Consider the following 21051-nt stretch of genomic DNA (forward strand, 5'->3'; position numbering starts at 1 on the left):
CGCTGTAACCAGCCAGGTTCCCCGGGGAAGCTTTATTCTACTCCACTCTATCTACAGTCAATTAGAAATGGAGAAATGGAGGAGGGAGGTAGAGATGGAGAACACAAGGAGACAATGTAAAGCTTTTAATCTGTTAATGGAGGGATGGTCTGATTCATTTAATAGCTTAAGCACAGACAATGTTTGGGTTTGTATTAAACATTCATGTGGCTAATGCTGTGGAAGATAAGAGTGCAAACTTGACATTAGCTGTATCAATTTTGACTTCAGACTGCAGGCTGATTCACTTTTTTAGATCCACAATACGGGGCCCTGGAGGGCCAAGGGCCCCTTTAATGCTAGCCTGCATACATTAAACCAGTTATATAATGAATCTTTGCCCTAACAAAAACTGACTAATCTCTTCTTACGTTTACTACGAAACTGACCAATGACTGCTCACATTAGGGTTGGGTCAAATTTAGAATTAAATATTTGCTCTCTTTCAATTCAGAAGTGTGAATTTGATTTTAATTGGCTACATTTCACAGGATGTTCAATTGGAAAGACAGAAAGAGGAACTGACTAGATTGCAATTCAAATGAATTTAACACATGCAATGCATTTTGGGCAATGATGTGTTCATCCACCCAAGACCGCAAAAGTTAAATTATTAAATATGAGGAAATATACACTATACACATATACACACGGTTCAAAAGTTGAGGTCCGTATGACTTTTTAATGCTTTTTTATACAAGTCTCTTATGTTCACCAATGGTGCATTTATTCGATCAAATATACAGTAAAACAGTAATATTGTAAAAAAACAACAGTTTCAATTTGAATACATTTTAAAATCCAGTAATATAAAGTTGAATTCTCAGCATCATTACTGCAGTCTTCAGTGTCAAATGATCCTTCAGAAATCATTCTAAAATGCTGATTTGATGATCTATTCTAGAAACATTTCTTATTAGCAATGCTTTTTATTGTTGCTACTTATTACTTTTTCAGGAATAAAATAAAAAAGTTCAACATCATAAATGTCTTTATTGTCACTTTTGATCAATGAATGATACACTCTGTCTCACGCTCACAGTCGCTACACTCATTCACAGTAAGCCAACCAATCACTGCTCACATCCACAGTTTACCCACCAATCACAGCACATATTGCTTAGCCAAGCAAATCTGACTTTATGTGTTAATAAATCAGGTTTTCGATTAGATTCGACACTCGCTGTTGTCCGAGACAAACTTTTCTGTTACTCAATTTTCCCCTCAAGTCCACTTGATAACCCATAAAAATATCTCATTATTCTTCTTGAATATGTGATTTTATTCCATTTTTTCCCTGAGGACGTCGTCTTCACAAATTGATATTTTTAGAAAATGCTGAAACTGGAACAGCGGGGCCAATACAGAAATGACTTGCTGACAAATTGGCACAGGCTTTTGTAAGAAATTGACTCTGATTAGTTCCACGTCTATCAAAATCCTCGAGGATCAAAAGGTCAAGCAGACTCTCATAAAACTCGTGCAGGAGTCATCCATTTACCAGCTTCAGGTGAAGGTCTCAGATGTTAGTGCTTACAGTGGAAATTTTGCATTGCATTTTTTCACCGCCCCATGAAATTAGCATTCACATATCATATTTTTCACAAGGTATCACATTAACCAAAGCTCTGCGAAATGTATCCATTATCGCGAGCAAGGCTTTACCTTCGGCAACATGGCTTTGGTCTCGAGTGGTGGCCATCTCTTGGGCAGAGGATTACGGGGTGGGAGGATGCTCGGGATTGTTGAGTCATGCTTTTTGAGAGCAGGGCTGGAGGCGGCCGTGCATCTCCATGGCTCATAGATTTGAGTACACTGATAGGTTGTCACAGGAAACACAGAACACTGCACTGCAGAGAGAGAGAGCGAGATAGAGTTGCGTTATCAATACTGTCTACTGAAGCGTGTCATAATGTGCACTTTTATGGTACTTTCTGTATTAAAACCCTTAATTGAGTCACACACAATGAAAATGATCCAGAATTTTCCTCCTGACAGGGGTCAAAGTGAGCCATTTCACAGAACACAATGAGAACAAAGAAATACTGTGTCATAGACTGATCGACCTGTAGTCACAGACTGAATCCATTTGTCTTTTGTCATTTTAGTTCTGTATAACCTGGTTCATTCGGGGCTGTTAGGTTTCTGTAGATCTGTGTGAATTGGCCACAGACAGTATAAAGGTGTGTTCACACCAAGGACAATAACTATAATGTTAACGATAGAGTTTTAATCGTTCTAATTCTATGAGAACAGTCAACACCAACTATAATGAAAATGACACAGAGGAACAAAATCTTTAGAATCACTTTCAGAGCATTTTCCCCCAGCTAATTAAAAATAAAAACATTGACAGTCAATCAGAATCCATCCCAACTTTAAAGAGCTTGAGATAATATAGTTATTGTTAAAGTTATCTTTACAGTTATGGTGTGAACAGGCCTTAAAGGTGCATTCATACTGACTGCTGCTGGAGGTTGCAAATATATATTACGACTCGACTACAGTATCCATATAACTTAAAAATGAGTAAATTTGTTGTGTATTCAGATTTAAGGTGCTTTGAAATGTGAAATCTGAAAGGCATAATACAAGAAGTAATACAAGAATTTATGGCATTATATATGTGTGTGTGTTTCATTTTTTTTATTTAAAAAAAAAATGTAATTTAATTAATTTTTATATGTATTATTTCGTCTGAAATAACACATACAAAAATAGAAATATTAAATTAAGATTTACTTACTAATAAGTAAATATAATACACATATAGTATTTATATATTGTTTTTAATTTAAATTGAATATTATGGTGTAAAATAGCTCTTTTTAGTTTTCTTTGTTTGCTGCCTTTCATGTCTTATGAACGAATGGCTTGCTCTAGGTATTATACACCTCCATGAGCTGAACCAACGTGAAAAAGACAAACTATTACCAAGATACCATGTTTGCTGAATTTTATTAGTGATGTGATGCAAGCTAGGTAAACATGATCGGAGGTCTCAGGCTTTTCCCATACAAACATATACTCACATGACAATTGCATATAGCTGAGATGGCTGCTGAGGAGTGACATGCTTCAGAGAGACTGTGGTTCATCCCAGTCCAGCTTGTGAGAGGTTTGTTCTGTGAAGATCCCTGCTGGTGTCCAGAGCGCCAGGCATCATTCCAGAACATCTTTATTTCATTACAGCAGTAGCTCAGCAGTCGGTCTGTGTCTCTCGAAGGCTCCGTCTGTTTCTGCTGCTCTTTCTACATCTGATTAAGAGACAGCACAACATCAATAGTCTGGATTCAGATCTAGTTTGACTGTTCTGCAATGGCTTTGCCAAAACAATGGAATTTCTTAGTGCATAATGCTGCCAATTAAATATTGATAAATAAAACAAACAAACAGCAAATATAGACCAATTATAGTCACCAGAAAAACACAAAGTACCAGCATCCCGGTAACACTAGTAACCACAGTAACAGTGTTCGCTCTGAGAGGCAGGATACATAAGCAAAAGTTTGAAGTGTGCATTGGTCTTTTATTTCCATGCACTTGCAATGAATGAAGACTGGAGCTTTCAGGATTCCAAATATATGTAAAATCACCATAAACAATGCAATGCATAATTACCTGAGCTTTCTTACAATCAAGATATATTTACTCGGGAAGCGCCTTAAGATATTAAGCATGTTTTCTGAAAAATGCATGAAAATGAAGTGGGTTTGTGCTTAAACAAGAAAAACATCTGCCCGAGGGATAAGAAAAATTAAATTAATTCAAAGGGAAAACAAGGTTATTTTTCTTAGCCCATTAGTTTTTTGTTTTTCTTTCAGGTTTAGGCATAAACTCACTTCATTTTGATTGCATTTTTCAGAAAACAAAACTTCATATCTTGGGTAATTTTCTTGATTTAAGAGTGTTTAAATATTTTTACTGGCATACAAGAAAAAAATACTGAGATAGAAGTGAAGGTATATAGACCTATATATAGGTCTTCTGAAGTCATTTGATAGCTTTGTGCCATAAACAGGCTGAAATTTAGGTTGTGACCGAATAATTGGGTTGAAATTCATTAAAAAGATCTGACTCAAAACAATGATGGCAAATCTGGCAACTCGTGAATGGGTTATTAACTCACTATGCAGCACTAGGGTCTAAATTTTTTGGCCTGTTTATCACAAAAAGTTTTCACGTGACTCAAAACACTTCATATGAACCGCTTTTATGGTCCTTTCATGATACTTTTTGGTAATTTTGGAGCTTGCGAGCACCAGTCCTCATTCACTGTCATTATGTTGAAAATAGCAGCCAAGAAAAGTCTTTTTCGTGTGTAAATAATAACAAAATGATAATTCTGTGGATGAAATATTTATTTTCTCAGAGAAAAAAAACTGACATATTAAAGAGATCTCATTTGCGTACGGCTGGGTAAATTTGCCTGCTAATGCAGATATGAGACAATGATTTATTCGGATGTTAAAAAACATTGTTTCCAAACAGTATGACAATGTCCTACAATCTGATTTCTCTCTTTTTCTCCTCAGCCTCTTGCATTCTTTCAGGCTGTGTGTGTGTGTGTGTGAGTGTGTTTTCAAACGGGTAGTTTGCTCTCTAATGGGGCCTGTGTTTTTAATGAGCACTAAGCTCTTGCCGTTTGCACACTCTCATATTCGGTCCCCTTCATTACTTCTTTATCACCCCTCTCTCTCTCCATCTCCATCCCTCCATCACCTGAACAGCACTTCTCCACTCCACTTCTTTCTTTTCTGTAGTTTAATTACTCTTGTTCTCTCTAGGTGCATTAGTATGGGTGTAGGGTGGTAACTGAAGTCTTTCTATACTCCACTGCTCTTGTGCTGCACTAATAACAGCCGCTGCAGTAATTTATAGTCTGTTGTCTGTTTTAAAGGCATCAGCATGTTTAATACACCTGCTCCACACAGTCACGCTCGTCTGGCCACTCTCTCCTTCTTCAGAGCGTCTCATCTCTCTCTCTCTCTGATGCTCGCTCATGCCATCACCTCAGGCGCTAAAATTCTGTCTTGCTGTTTTTCCCCTTTTTCTCACCCTCTTTTAATTTTTTCCCCTCTTCGTTCCGTTCTCTTCCCTTCCCTTCCCACCCCCACCGTCCATCTGCAGAACCTTGTGCATATCTGAGCTTTTTATCTCTCCATCGCTCCATCCATCACTCTGTTTGTGCGCTGCTTCCATCCATTTTTCTCACTCTTTCCTTGTCATTAATTCAAGATGACATCAGATCTATCGCTCTCACTTCCTCTCGCTCTTCTCCTCTTTATTTTTTCCGTCAGGGGGGTCACCTCTCTCTCTGAGTACATTCCAATCGCCCGATATTGTGCCCTGTCAAGTGCTCTTTTCAGGGTGCTCATATGGAGTACAGTATGAAAGGGCATTTTGTCTATTCAGTTGGCAGAAAAAATCTAACTGCTCTCTGTCTGCCATGAAAATGGTTGATTTATGCACATATGCTATCAACTTCATATAAATTTTAATGCTTAAGGGAAAGTATGCTGAATGTCAAAACACATTTAAGATATTCACAAGTTTTACATTTTTATTAGGGCTATATAGTTTTTTATGCATTTTAGTTTTTAGTTATTAAGAATAAATCATTAATTAATCTATTATTATAACATTATACAATATTATAATTATTATAATAATCTATTATTATAATGCAGTTGGAGATTGGACATATTTTTGTGTTTACATGTGAGATATTATTTAAACTGAAAAATTTATTAAAAATAAATTTGAAACTATATATATATGTATAACATTTATAGACATGAAAATTGAAAATAATTAATAAATAAAATAATTAAAAGCAATATGTACTTTGCAATATATTGTTTTCATATATATTGTATTTTGTCTAGTGAACCAGTATGTAGGGAGCAGCGAACACTTCAGAAAGCAGGTCCTCCCTCTATCGCACATCTACACCTGGCCCTGCTACTACTGCTGTGTCTGGCTTGTTCTGTGGATGCAGTAATGGAGTCCTTGAACTCGTTAGCTGTGAACAGTCTAATCCCACATGCTTTCAACCCCCAACAGGTGCTGAGTGCAACCCGACTCTCGTTTGTGCAGGATGGAGGGAAAGAATGCTGCAGAGAAAAGAGAACAATCTGGAGGGCTGACAGGAAGAAAGAGGGAGGCCAGTTCTCATGGGGAAAGAGCAGAGAGAGAAACTTCAAAACCTCCTCTGTACAATGAGAAGTTCTCACACATACACACACACACACACAAAAACTTCTGTCACGACTTTGTCGCCTTTTTTCTCTCCCTTTTCTTTCATTTTTTCTTGTAGGCATTTGTTTGGATCATTACATGTGAGCTTTCTTTTGCGGCTGCGTCATTTTGCCGCAGCTGGTGGTCGCATGCAAGCCGCAAGTCTAAGTTATTTAGATTAGATTAGATTAGATAATATATCACAGTAATTGTTCACTACTGTGCAAATTTGTCTTTGGCTTTTCACAAAAATACATGGTTGCCAGGTCTGTGCAATAAAAACACCCCAATGACCAATTGAAACCAACCAAATAACCAATAAAACCAGTCAAAAACCAACCAAATGATTAATAAAACTAGACCAACACTATTCAAAAAAATATTCCCAATTATGAGTTCTCAGATTTCCTTTCCTTTGTAGACCTGCTGTATAATGCAAGTAACAGCATGACATATTTAGAACGTTTTTATAGCAAAGCCTGACAAAGTCAGGGTCACTGACAAATGAGTTTTATTTTTTACATATAAGTAATAAAACAGTACATTTCTACTGAGGAAGGACAGGCTGGAGGGTGTTGATAATATATATATATGCACACAGAACCATGCTGCTTTTACTTCATATGTAGGCACAGTTACCTTATTTCTGCTGACATGCTTTTTCATCTGTACATTCAACGTATTTAAATCATAACCGCAGCGGTCTGTCAGTTTCTATTAAAACATCCATCTGACCTGTTTTGACTTGCAGAAGCAGTTTGTTGGTCAAAATCCTTACAAATCTAATTTTTGCAATATGTCAAATGCAATTGGAGATTTGACATTTTTTTTATTTATATATGAGATATTATTTTCAATAAAATGTATTAAAATTACATTTGAAACAATAAATAATTACACACACACACATACAGTAGTATAACATATCTTAAAAGTGAAAGAAAAAAAATACTACAGAAAATATTTATAGACAGATAGAAAAGAATAAGGATTAGATTGAAGCCCTGTTTAACTCTAATTTGTGCAATATGTCAAATGCAATTGGAAATCCTGCACAAAAATGTCACAGTTTCAATAATTATATAAGAAACATGAGTTTAAAATTAGTTAAATTAAGAAAGACAACACTCCTTTTCATTTTGTCTATTTGCAGATAGAGGACAGAATAATTTCAGTGAACATTTCAAGCAATTCCAGTAATGCAGATCCTATAATGCAGGTGTGTAAACTGTGTAATATTCTTTGCTAGAATATAATAAAATCTGCAATATTTTTAGCTATTCTGAGAAAAGCACATTGCAAGCTGCAGCCAATTATTTTTCCAGCCATTTTTACACAATCCGGGACAGTTGGAAATTTTCAGTGTAATCTTTTAAAGGAGCGAATGCAATCGGAAGCACTGTGTTCAAGAACCTGCAGATGACTCACATAATTCCCGGATGGGGTGATGAGCTTTTCGGAGAACATGCTTTTCACTCTGACACAACAGGAGTCAATCTCCAGGCCTCTGTGAAACTTTAAGTGAAAAGATGGAAGCAGAGAGAGAAATGGAGGAACACGGCTCTCCTTAGATACCTCTCCTGAGAAACAATCAGGACGGAGACGTTCACTGTTCTCAAGAACTTTAAGAGGTAAATGGACTGTCAATCATGGGCTTCTGAATAAAACACATTATCCATCTCTCATGTTCAGAAATTCTCCATCAGTTTCTATCTCTGTCTCTCTCTTGTCGTCACTTTTGCTCATATAAGCCTGATCATTGAGGAGATGAGACTTTATATAACCATAAAATTTGTGGGCACATACACATCACACGGGCTCTCAGAAAACCATTCCTCTTGTCAGAAAAGAGAGACTGGGTGAATCTCACAAACTCTGTCAAGAAAATGTCCAGGTCATATTTCACATAATACTACATTTCATCATTTTTAATTTTTGTAAATATTTAATCTTTTATATTAATGTTATACTATATATTACGATTATATCACTAGTAAAAAAGTTATATATTTAAAATACATTTATTTCATATAGTTCCAATCTATTAACATATCTACTGACATGTTGCTCAAGACTTACTGATATAAAAATTATAATTAAACTTTATTTGGGGTACTTTATTTGTGCACAATGCACATTTCTTAATATTACGCATAAAATGTGTTTTAATGTCACTATTGACAAGGACTGTATGATCTTTGAATAATATTGGTCTTTAAATGCATATTTAAAGTCTACCTTAAGTATACTTGCAATAGTTCCACTTTAGCATAATCAAATATACTTCAGTATATCTTTAGCTGGACTTCAGTCCAATAAAGTGCATTAAGTAGAAAATTAGTTGTTCCAATTTAGCAGACTTTGAGTATACCAGTTTAGTGTACTAAAAGTACAATTGCAGGCCATTTTTATTAAGTACATAAATATGTAAACGTCTTTGTAGTATATTTAGCATGAAATAAATGTATTTCAAATATATTTTAGTATTTATATTTTTCACTATAGGGATATAATATATTATTATTATTTAGTATTTTTTATATTTTAGAATGTCATTTTTACATTTTTATTTTACATTATTTATTTATTTATTTTTACTTTTTATTATTGGCATAATATTTTGTATTTTATTTAGTGTGCACTAATATACAAATGTTAATTGTCTTAAAGACCCATTCAAGTAAGAAATTCATTGTATTTTGCACACTGGACAATAAAGCTGTACTTGAAATTATAGAAGAAAATTATATGAAATATTCTCATCAGCATAAAGACTGTTTTATTATTTAAATTATTTAATACAGAATTATTTAATATTATTTTTTTATTTTAAATATTATATGTTGATGCTTAATTTATGTTTATTTCAATATTAAACAAATATTTTAAAAATGTATTTTCATTACTATTTTACATTAATAAAAATCTAAAGATAATATAAATATAAAAATAATGGGAGTTACAAAAAATGTCAAAAGTACAACATCTGGACACATAACTGTAATGAGAATTAGGTACATAACTGTCAAATCATGCCACTATAAAAAAGGTAAAACAGACCTTGAAATGAGCATCACCTGATTATATTCATAAACTTTAGACAAACACTTTCTCATGGACACAAACACAAACACAAGTGTTCGCACAGCACACACGCACCCATGACACACACACATAGACACACGCGCACACACACGTGTTCAAACACCGGCCGAGTGCGTGGCTGTTTACCCGTAAGCCATTCTGACGCACACCGCAGGGGTTAGAGGTCGATACTGAGAGCAGCTAACGTACAGCAAATCTCTCTGTGTTTTTACTGAGGTGAATAATTTATGCAGCTCTCTCTCAAGGTTGTGATTCTACTTCATCACTCTCTCATCTACACTTCAAACTTCTGCTCTGATCTGAACAGAAATGCTGCCGATTCCTGCCCTTCCTCTTCGTTCTACTATAAATCCATTTGATCGCTTCTGCTTTACTTTCTTTCTTTCTTTGATTTCTCCTTACTGAGATGAAAAATGCCTTAATTTCTCAATGGCTTCTCTTGGTTAGATTAGGAGAGCATGAGGACTATTTCTCCTGAGAAAAAAGTCAATCTCACATGGGTCAGTGTCCTAATCTCCTAATGTCTCAGATTGCTCTCAGATTTGCTAAAACACCAAAGTCTGCAATCAAAAGTCAGAGATCTCAATTTGAACTCAAATTCTCCCAAGACCAAATTATCTGAGCTACTCTATCCACATTCAAAATAAGATTTAAGAGTTAATATGCATAATTATATTTAAATAATATTAATATTTTTTTTATAAACATTTAATCTACAGTATATTAAAATTCTATTTATATTTTTAATTTTATAAGAAACATCTGAGACCAAGTTTATACTTAATTCACAAAAATATTTTTTCATCATGAGTTATTTTACATCATATGAGAACCAACAGTATTTTGGTGTTGATTTCAAACCGACTACGACACATCTTTGTGTGACATATTGGAATGGAAATGACATTGATGAATGTAAAAATAGGTAGCCTATATACAGTGGGTACGGAAAGTATTCAGACCCCCTTAAATTTTTACACACAGCACCCCATATTAACAAAAAAACACAGAATTGTTGACATTTTTGCAGATGTATTAAAAAAGAAAAACTGAAATATCACATGGTTCTAAGTATTCAGACCCTTTGCTGTGACACTCATATATTTAACTCAGGTGCTGTCCATTTCTTCTGATCATCCTTGAGATGGTTCTACACCTTCATTTGAGTCCAGCTGTGTTTGATTATACTGATTGGACTTGATTAGGAAAGCCACACACCTGTCTATATAAGACCTTACAGCTCACAGTGCATGTCAGAGCAAATGAGAATCATGAGGTCAAAGGAACTGCCTGAAGAGCTCAGAGACAGAATTGTGGCAAGGCACAGATCTGGCCAAGGTTACAAAAAAAATTCTGCTACACTTAAGGTTCCTAAGAGCACAGTGGCCTCCATAATCCTTAAATGGAAGACGTCTGGGACGACCAGAACCCTTCCTAGAGCTGGCCGTCCGGCCAAACTGAGCTATCGGGGGGAAAAGAGCCTTGGTGAGAGAGGTAAAGAAGAACCCAAAGATCACTGTGGCTGAGCTCCAGAGATGCAGTCGGGAGATGGGAGAAAGTTTATGGCAGAGTGGCCCGACGGAAGCCTCTCCTCAGTGCAAGACACATGAAAAGCCCGCATGGAGTTTGCTAAAAAACACCTGAATAAGATTCTCTGGTCTGATGAGACCAAGATAGAACTTTTTGGCCTTAATTCTAAGCAGTATGTGTGGAGAAAACCAGGCACTGCTCATCACCTGTCCAATACAGTCCCAACAGTGAAGCATGGTGGTGGCAGCATCATGCTGTGGGGGTGTTTTTCAGCTGCAGGGACAGGACGACTGGTTGCAATCGAGGGAAAGATGAATACGGCCAAGTACAGGAATATCCTGGACGAAAACCTTCTCCAGAGTGCTCAGGACCTCAGACTGGGCCTAAGGTTTACCTTCCAACAAGACAATGACCCTAAGCACACAGCTAAAATAACGAAGGAGTGGCTTCACAACAACTGTTCTTGAATGGCCCAGCCAGAGCCCTGACTTATACCCAATTGAGCATTTCTGGAGAGACCTAAAAATGGCTGACCACCAACATTTACCATCCAACCTGACAGAACTGGAGAGGATCTGCAAGGAGGAATGGCAGAGGATCCCCAAACCGAGGTGTGAAAAACTTGTTGCATCTTTCCCAAAAAGACTCATGGCTGTATTAGATCAAAAGGGTGCTTCTACTAAATACTGAGCAAAGGGTCTGAATACTTAGGACCATGTGATATTTCAGTTTTTCTTTTTTAATAAATCTGCAAAAAATGTCAACAATTCTGTGTTTTTCTGTCAATATGGGGTGCTGTGTGTACATTAATGAGGAAAAAAAAAGAACAAATGATTTTAGCAAATGGCTGCGATATAACAAAGAGTGAAAAATTTAAGGGGGTCTGAATACTTTCCGTACCCACTGTAAATGTAAATTCTATTTAAATATTAAAATTTATATTTTATACATTTTATTTCATCCGGTCACGTTACGCTGCTGCAGGGAGAACGCAGGAGTCGAGGAAACATTTAACAGTCTTAATCAAGGAATAATCACAACAGGAGCTTGAGCAACACACATAGTAACCAAGTGAACACGTAGACTCGACAAACCAGAACAGAACAGACAGGAACTTAAGTACACAGGATAACAAGGGACAGACATGTGCGGGGAATAAACTAATAATCAAATTAAACAAGGACAGGAACAAGACCAAATATGGCAAAACAGGAACTGAAACACATGACTAAACCGGTCCAATCCTGACATTTCGCCCCCCTCCCGGAAGGCGCGCCCACGCGCCATAGACAACTTCAGAGGGAGGCATAGGTGGGAGCTTGGGAGGAGGCTCAGGAGGACGACAGGCAGAGACCAGGGAGGTGACGAAGGAGGGAGGAGCCAGGGAGACAACAGGACGGAGCCGTAACAGGAGGAGCCAAGTAGAACCCAGGCCACAGCCACGATGACGGCCCATGGTGGAGCCGACGGAGGGAGGAGCCATGGCGGAGGAATGGTGGCCGACTCCAGGGGACCGACCAACAGCGGCAGAGCAGGTGGAGGAGGAGCCCGAGGCGGAGACGGAGAGCCGATGAGCCAGGGCGACGTGGAGGATCCGGGGGACCAAGGCGGAGCAGATGGCGCCGGCGACCGAGGCGGAGACGGGGATCCAGATGGCCGCGGTGGAGCCGGAGCGACAGAGGACTGAGGAGGAGCAGAAGGGATGGAGGAGCCTGACGGAGCTGGAGGGACGAGGCGCAGCCGGAGGAGTGGAGTCCCGAGGCACAGGACGTTCGACGACAGACCAAGGCGGAGCCGGAGGGACGAGGGAGCCCGGCGGAGCCAGTGGACAGATAGGCCACGGTGGAGAGGAGGGAGCTAGGAGCCATGGTGGAGCCGATGGATCAACGGGCCGAGGCGGAGTCCGGAGCTTAGAGGCTGGAAGCGGAGTCAAGGGATACTCCAACCATGGCAACGCTGAAGGATGGCAGTCCCACGGAGCTCGCAGCATATAGATGGTGGGCCGAGGGCGAGCAGAGGGGCTGCCAGACGACAGCGGAGGAGGAGGCAGGAGCGGATGGGAGGGCAGGCATTTGTGAGCCTCCGGGCTTTCAGGCCTGAAGTCAGGAACGGGAGCCCTCTCTGGAATTAACTCTGGAATGGGAGCCCTCTCTGGGCTGGACGGGGGAACTGGAGTTATAGGGGGCTCCGCAGCAGGAGGGAGAAAATGGGCCAGATCAGCCTCCCAGTCGATGAGGTCCCCTTCTAAAACCTCTCCCTTGCAGTCCAACAGTCCCAGATCCATTATTAGCTCACCCTCAGCCACGGTGCAGGGGGCGGAGCTCCTCTCCGCGCTCTCACTGTCCGCGGCATTCTCCCTCGCAGCAGACTCTGTTGCCGGCTCTCGCACTTTGACTGACGTCACTTGCAGCTCCGGCTCCATGGCGATTCGTTGCTCTGTCGCTCCGTGCGGCGATGGCTCATCGGTCGCGGTGGGCGATGGCTCGCTGTCAGCGGTGCGCTCGGGCATGCGCTCCGCGCAGCGGGGAGATGGTGGGCTGGGCACTGGGTCCAGAGTGGCACTGGCGAGTTCCCCCTCGGGACAGACGGTGAACGGGGATCCGTGTCCACTCCACAAAGGCGGCGAAATTCACTCGAGGACCATACTCGGACGACGGCGCTCTATACGCGGAGTTTAAACTGGCGTCATAGAACACACAGAGTGCGTTGTCCGGGTAGCTGGAGAGGTTGGCGTGGACCAGGAACAGTCTGGTGTGGCCCTCGAGCGATCTCTCCCCCTGCTCCAGCAGGAGGAGGAGGTATTCCGGGCGAAGGAGGGAATCCATGTGGGAACACTACGGAAAAAAAAACACTGAGGAAAAAAATGGAAACAAAAACGGAGGGAACACATGGAGGTAACAGTATTCGGTCGGGTTTTCTGTCACGTTACGCTGCTGCAGGGAGAACGCAGGAGTCGAGGAAACATTTAACAGTCTTTAATCAAGGAAACACTGGGAAAAATCACAACAGGAGCTTGAGCAACACACATAGTAACCAAGTGAACACATAGGCCTGAAAATCCAGAACTGAACAGACAGGAACTTAAGAACACAGGATAACGAGGGACAGACAGGTGCGGGGAATAAACTAATAATCAAATTAAACAAGGACAGGAACAAGACCATGTAAGTCAAAACAGGAACTGAAACACATGACTAAACCGGTCCAATCCTGACACATCCCCAATATGAAAATTGTACTTCTATTTCTCACTTTTTAAAGAAATATCTAGAAAAGATGTAAAGATCACAGAAATATTAACATTATTTCACCATCTAATCTTTTTATGTCATGAGAACCAATGGCATTTTGGTGTTAATTTCAAACTGATCATTACACATCTTCATGTGACATATTAGATCAAGAACTGAAATTAGATTAAGAACGGTTCTTAATTAGATTAAGAACTGAAATATATTTATAATATATATTTATATATTATTACATTTAAATATTATTTTTAAACATTTCATTTGAAAAAAAAATTTTTTTTTATTCAGCAATATTAAAATTCTACTTATATGTCTTATTTTTGAAGAAACATCTGAGACCAAGTTGATAATAAACATTATTACATCAAATCTTTTATATGACGCACTAGATCCAATAACGTGTTGGCGTGATGTCGAATCTGTACAGAAATGATTTTTAAGAGCAGTGGCAAAGTGAACAATTTTCAGCAAACAGCAAATATAGTTCATAACTGAGCTATCCATGAGAAAGCAACCTCAGGGCAACTGAATTTTCCTCTGGGTTATGTCGAAACACTGAAGGAATGAACTCTAGCAAAAACAGCTGATAGGATAATGTTGAGATACCAGACACCTACAATGTCAAGCAACACCAGCAATGCTGACCTTTAGCATGCTATCTGACTATGTTATCTTCCTCCCGTTCCTTCTTCACCTGTTTTCCTCTCTCCATCAGATGGTGTGGTGCGTTAGAGCTGACAGCTCGAGATGGAGGTGTAGCTGCTGTCAGACCTGCAGCACTGAGGATTGATAAACAGCAGCCGATGGTTCAAGGAAGGCGTGTGTGTGTGTGTGTGTGTGTGTGTGTGTGTGTGTGTGTGTGTGATGTCCTTGGACCAAACCTGCACTCCCGTATAGATTTTTTTCAGAGATTTCAGGAGGGTTTGCATACGTGTTGCTTTGGATTATCCCTGCAGCAGATTTCGAGTGAGACCTGTGGATGAAATATGAAACACAGTGAAAACTCAGTGAGAGAGACAGACAGAAAGAGAAAAGAAAGAAAAGATAGAAAGAGAAGAACAAGACAAGAAAACAGTGACAATTTAAAAGAACCACACGATAGAGTGAAAAGCAATAAAAACTTTTGTCTTCTTAAAGAGTTTATCCTAATCAACTGAAAACAGCATAAGATATTTTGCTGAGGTTATATTTGTGCAGCATCACACTGAAAAGCTCCGCCCACAGTCAAATACCATTGGTCTAAAATCATGCTGCACATAACTGTATATTTAACAACAAATATCTCAGAAAGGGAAAAATACAAATTAGAACTCTCCAAAAAAACAAAACAAAAAAAAACTAACATTGAATATAAATAAAGAAAATATGTCTTATTATTCTACATAAATATGTCTACATTAAAATAAAATTTTAAATAAATGTAATTACAAAAAATATATATTTGTAATTTAAAAGAAATTGTAAAATTTACATTTGTGCTCATAATTATGTGTATTTATTAGATAGATAGATAGATAGATAGATAGATAGATAGATAGTGTTAGTAAAATATTAATGTTTTTGAAGATTAACTTTAAGTGAGCATCTAAATGTTAAAATGAACAAGTGAGCATGCACAATTAAACATCCAAAATCAACTAATATATAACTAATATTAGTACTATATAATATATTTAATAATATATATTTAGTATTAATATAAAAAAATTCCTAATATCAACCGATTACCGATATTGTAGTTATATTGTGCATTCCTAATTATCATACAGTTCTGTTTGGCAAAGCTAGTAAAACAGAAATTATACACATTAGCATTAAAATAGCGTCAGCTGCACTGATGTGTGTGTGTGTGTGTGTGTGTGCGCACGTGTAAGCTTGTGGGTGTGTGTTTTCTTTAAAGAAAGAGCAAAAGCCAGAGAAAGAGGATGAGGAGAAATGTAGGCCATGAGAAATGTGCGCCCTGCAGAGGAATCCACACGATCGATTGTCATATTCATTTGATGTCAGGCACAATACCAAAGTTAAAGGCCTGTATAAATAATCATAATTACAAAAAGCTCACTGATTGCTTTCCAATACACCGATCATCCACTCTCTTCCGCCGGGGTTTGACGATTGATCTCTTAAGATTATTTGTGCGCTTTCTCTGTTTGTTTTATTTTCTTATGCTGTCGTACAGCGAGCTATATATTACGTTTCCTGCAATATTACAGAGCTGTGAGTAATGTGTAATGAGTAATGTGTGTGTGTGTGTGTGTTTAAATGAGAGCTGGTGTATCGCCAGGGGGTGTGAGTGAGAACAGGCCGCAGTAATTGAATCCCTGTCTCTGTGTCTGATCTAGCCATTATACAAGTGTCTCACACACACACTCACACACACTCACTTGCACATCTGCACAAGCCACACAAACACAGATTCAGCCTAATTAAATTTCTAGCGCACATCACTTGGTTTTGTTCTTTTTTTACTCTTCAAATGTAATTTTTCCCTGAGGACGATAAAATAAACATTAAATGCATCTAACACACACAAATTGCTCTATTTTATAGGACATTTTGTCTCCGAGGCTGAGGGAAGTTCAGACTGCGGCAGAAGACGGAAGAGAAGACGATGTAGCGGTGCAAAGTGTTTGCTGTGTGTTTGCTTTCTTGATGTGTGTGCGTGTGTGTGCGCGCGTACATTTCTACAGGTGTGTGTTCTGTCTGAATGTGTAACAGGTAATTCCCTCAAGTGGGATTTAGCATATGCCTTAAAGGGATAATTCACACACAAAAATAAATTCTGTCAGCATTTTCTCACCCTCACACTGATTGAAACCTGACTTTCTAATGTGCAACAACAAAGAGGATGTTTTCAAGAATGCTAAAAATTGTATCTCACAGAAGAAAGTCATACATGTTATGTTATATATATTATATATATATATATATATATATATATATATATATAATGATAATTTATGATAATTAAAATGTAATTACGTTCAAATTAATTTTATACACACTGCCGCTCAAAAGTTTGGGAACAGTAAGATTTTTTATGTTTTTTAAAGAAGTTTCTTCTGCTCATCAAGGCTGTATCTATTTGATCAAAAATACAGAAAAAAACTGTTATTTTGTGAAATATTATTGCAATTTAAAATAACAGTTTTCTATTTTAATATACTTTAAAATATAATTTATTTCTGTGATCAAAGCTGAATTTTCAGCATCATTACTCCAGTCTTCAGTGTCACATGATCCTTCAGAAATCATTCTAATATGCTGATTTATAATCAATGTTGGAAACCGTTGTGCTGCTTCATTTTTTTTTTTGGGACCTGTGATATTTTTTTGGGATTCTCTGATTAACAAAAATAATAAATAAAAATTAATAAACAGCATTTATTTAAAAAATAAATTTTGTGTTACAATATACAATGCTATTCAAAAGTTTGGGGTCAGTACATTTTTTCTTTCTTTTTTTATTTTAAGAAATTAATACTTTTATTCAGGAGGGATGTGTTAAATGAATAAAAAGTCATAGTAAAGACTTATATTGTTAGAAAAGATTTCTATTTTGAACTTCTATTTTCTGTATTCATCAAAGAAAAAATTATCACGTTTCAAAAAACAATATTAAGCAGCACAACAGTTTCAACACTCATAATAAATCAGCATATTAGAATTATTTCTGAAGGATTATGTGACACTGAAGACTGATAATTCAGCGCTGCATCACAAAAATAAATTATATTTTAAAGTATATTAAAATAGGAAACCAATATTAGAAATTGCAATAAGAGTTCACAATATTACTGTTTTTTCAGTATTTTTGATCGAATAAATACAGCCTTGATGAGCAGAAGAGACTCCCTTAAAAAACATTAAAAATCTTACTGATCCCAAACTTTTGAGTGGCAGTGTGTGTGTGTGTGTGTGTGCGTGTTTATATATATATATATATATATATTTTTTTTTTAATTTATTTATTTTTTTTATTATATTATATTACATATTAATTATTGTTTGTATATCTGATTATACAATTTTTATTATATTGTTTTATTTTTATATTCTATCATATATACAGGTGCATCTCAATAAATTAGAATGTCGTGGAAAAGTTCATTTATTTCAGTAATTCAACTCAAATTGTGAAACTCGAGTATTAAATAAATTCAATGCACACAGACTGAAGTAGTTTAAGTCTTTGGTTCTTTTAATTGTGATGATTTTGGCTCACATTTAACAAAAACCCAATCTCAACAAATTAGAATATGGTGACATGCCAATCAGCTAATCAACTCAAAACACCTGCAAAGGTTTCCTGAGCCTTCAAAATGGTCTCTCAGGCTACACAATCATGTGGAAGACTGCTGATCGGGGGGGGGTGTAAAGTACCCTTGCGGTCCGGTGCTCCAGGTCTGCGATTTCTGCCGAGGGTAGGGGTGTTCGATATGACGATTTTTGATGGTGGACTATAAAAATGTCTCCACGATCTGCTTTTTTGAAGAAATATCGTAGTATCGTACTTCAGCGCGCATTCTAACAGCTGCAGTTCTGGCGCCGCCGTCTCTATATACTGTACAACGCCACATACATTCACATCAGTGTTAACTCAGCGGTAGAGGTACTCTCACGGGACACTGCACTTATTCGCAGTCACAAAAGTACATTATCTGCATCTGCTTCAAAGACTTACTGGTTAAACGTTTCACTCGTGTGCTGTTCTGATGAGCGCCTTTTCTGAGCACATACACTCAAAGCGCGTGCTCTAAAAAGCCCGTCAAACAGCGCCTGATTACTGAACTAAGTTATGTTTTGTGCTAATACTGTCAAAACACACAATTTTTATGTATAGACTCAGTTGGTTATATCTAAAATGAAAGTAAACAGCTGAGAGAAACGCATGCGTGCATGTATATTAGATGCGTGCAGGTCTTAAAGGGGCAGTACTAAACATGCTGCCGACTGTAAGTAAAGGGATAGTTCACCCTAAAATTTAATTTCTGTCATTATTTACTCTCACATGTTGTCCCAAACCTGTATTAATTTCTTTCTTGTGCTGAACACAAAAGAAGATATTTCGAAGAATGTGGCTAACCAAACAGTTGCTGGTCCACATTGATTTTAACAGTAGAAAAAAAAAAACTATGGAAGTCACTGTAGACCAGCAACTGTTCTACACATTCTTCGAAACAGCATTTATTTTCAGCAGAAGAAACTCGTTCAGGTTTAAAACAACTTTTGAGTGAGTAAATGAAGGCATAAAAGTAAAACACTAGCCTTTTTTAATTTTGGGGTGAATTATTCCTTTAATGTTAATAAAACACCAAACACAAAGAGAAAAATCACTCACTACTCTTGACCGAAAAACTTTAATACAGTTGCTTTAATAGGAATCAATCTATATAGTGTTTTATTTTTATATTTGTTCATTCAATTTCTTGAATGCTCCTGCTAAATACACCTATTGTAGACTACCTGAAAATAAAACACAGTTTATTTTATTCATATATTATGTGTATTTGTAATGTGTATCTTTGCTCTCATTTTTTAATAACAAAGATAAAATAATGACAACGATTTTTATCTTCACCCACTTTGGCCTAAATATCCGCCGTACTTTTTAATATTTTGTTACCTTGAAAGGCTTTGTCTTTATAGCAGGGAAATTAGTTTGGCTGTACTGCTCAAACAGCTTGCAAAATAGAAAATCCAACATGACAAAGAATTGTGATACTATTGTAAATCGTGATATTTCAAAAAAAAATCGTGATTATTTTTGGCAAATCGCCCACCCCTAGCCGAGGGGGACAAAACCCAGGCCAGCAAACTCACCAGACCTGAACCCCGTAGAGAATCTATGGGGTATTGTCAAGAGGAAAATGAGAAACAAGAGACCAAAAAATGCAGATGAGCTGAAGGCCACTGTCAAAGAAACCTGGGCTTCCATACCACCTCAGCAGTGCCACAAACTGATCACCTCCATGCCACGCTGAATTGAGGCAGTAATTAAAGCAAAAGGAGCCCCTACCAAGTATTGAGTACGTAGGCAGCAACATCTCCTCCCCGCTGACCCTCAACACTGGAGCCCCTCAGGGCTGTGTTCTCAGCCCTCTCCTGTACTCCCTGTACACGCATGACTGTGTAGCCATGCACAGCTCCAACGTCATCGTCAAATTTGCGGACGACACAACGGTGATAGGTCTGATCACCGAGGACGATGAATCAGCCTACAGAGAAGAGGTGCACACCCTGACTAACTGGTGCCACAACAACAACCTCTCTCTGAACATCAGTAAGACCAAGGAGCTGGTGGTGGATTTCAGGAGGCGGACCAGTGAGCACCCCCCCATCACCATCGACGGGACTCCAGTGGAACGGGTCAGCAGCTTCAAGTTCCTGGGCGTAAACATCACCGAGGACCTCACCTGGACTACTCATACACAATCAGTAGTGAAGAAGGCCCACCAGCGTCTCTTCTTCCTCAGGCGACTGAAGAAATTTGGTCTGAGCTCAAAAATCCTCAGACAGTTCTACAGTTGCAGCGTGGAGAGCATCCTGACTGGCTGCATCACCACCTGGTACGGGAACTGCACCGCTCTCAACCGGAAAGCCCTGCAGAGAATAGTTCAGACGGCCCAGCACATCGTCAGAGGTGAGCTTCCCTCCCTCCAGGACATCTACACCCAACGATGTGTGAGGAAAGCACGGAAGATCATCAGAGACTCCTGCCACCCGAGCCATGAACTCTTCTCGCTGCTACCATCAGGCAGACGGTACCGCAGCATCAGGACCCGAACCAGCAGAACGCGAGACAGCTTCTTCCCGCAGGCCATCAGACTGCTGAACTCCAGATAGCAAACGACACTCACCCACCTACCCCTACCCCTCACACTGG

The sequence above is a fragment of the Onychostoma macrolepis genome, chromosome 14 (genome assembly GCF_012432095.1).
Source record: "Onychostoma macrolepis isolate SWU-2019 chromosome 14, ASM1243209v1, whole genome shotgun sequence".
In the NCBI taxonomy this organism is placed as follows: Eukaryota; Metazoa; Chordata; class Actinopteri; order Cypriniformes; family Cyprinidae; genus Onychostoma; species Onychostoma macrolepis.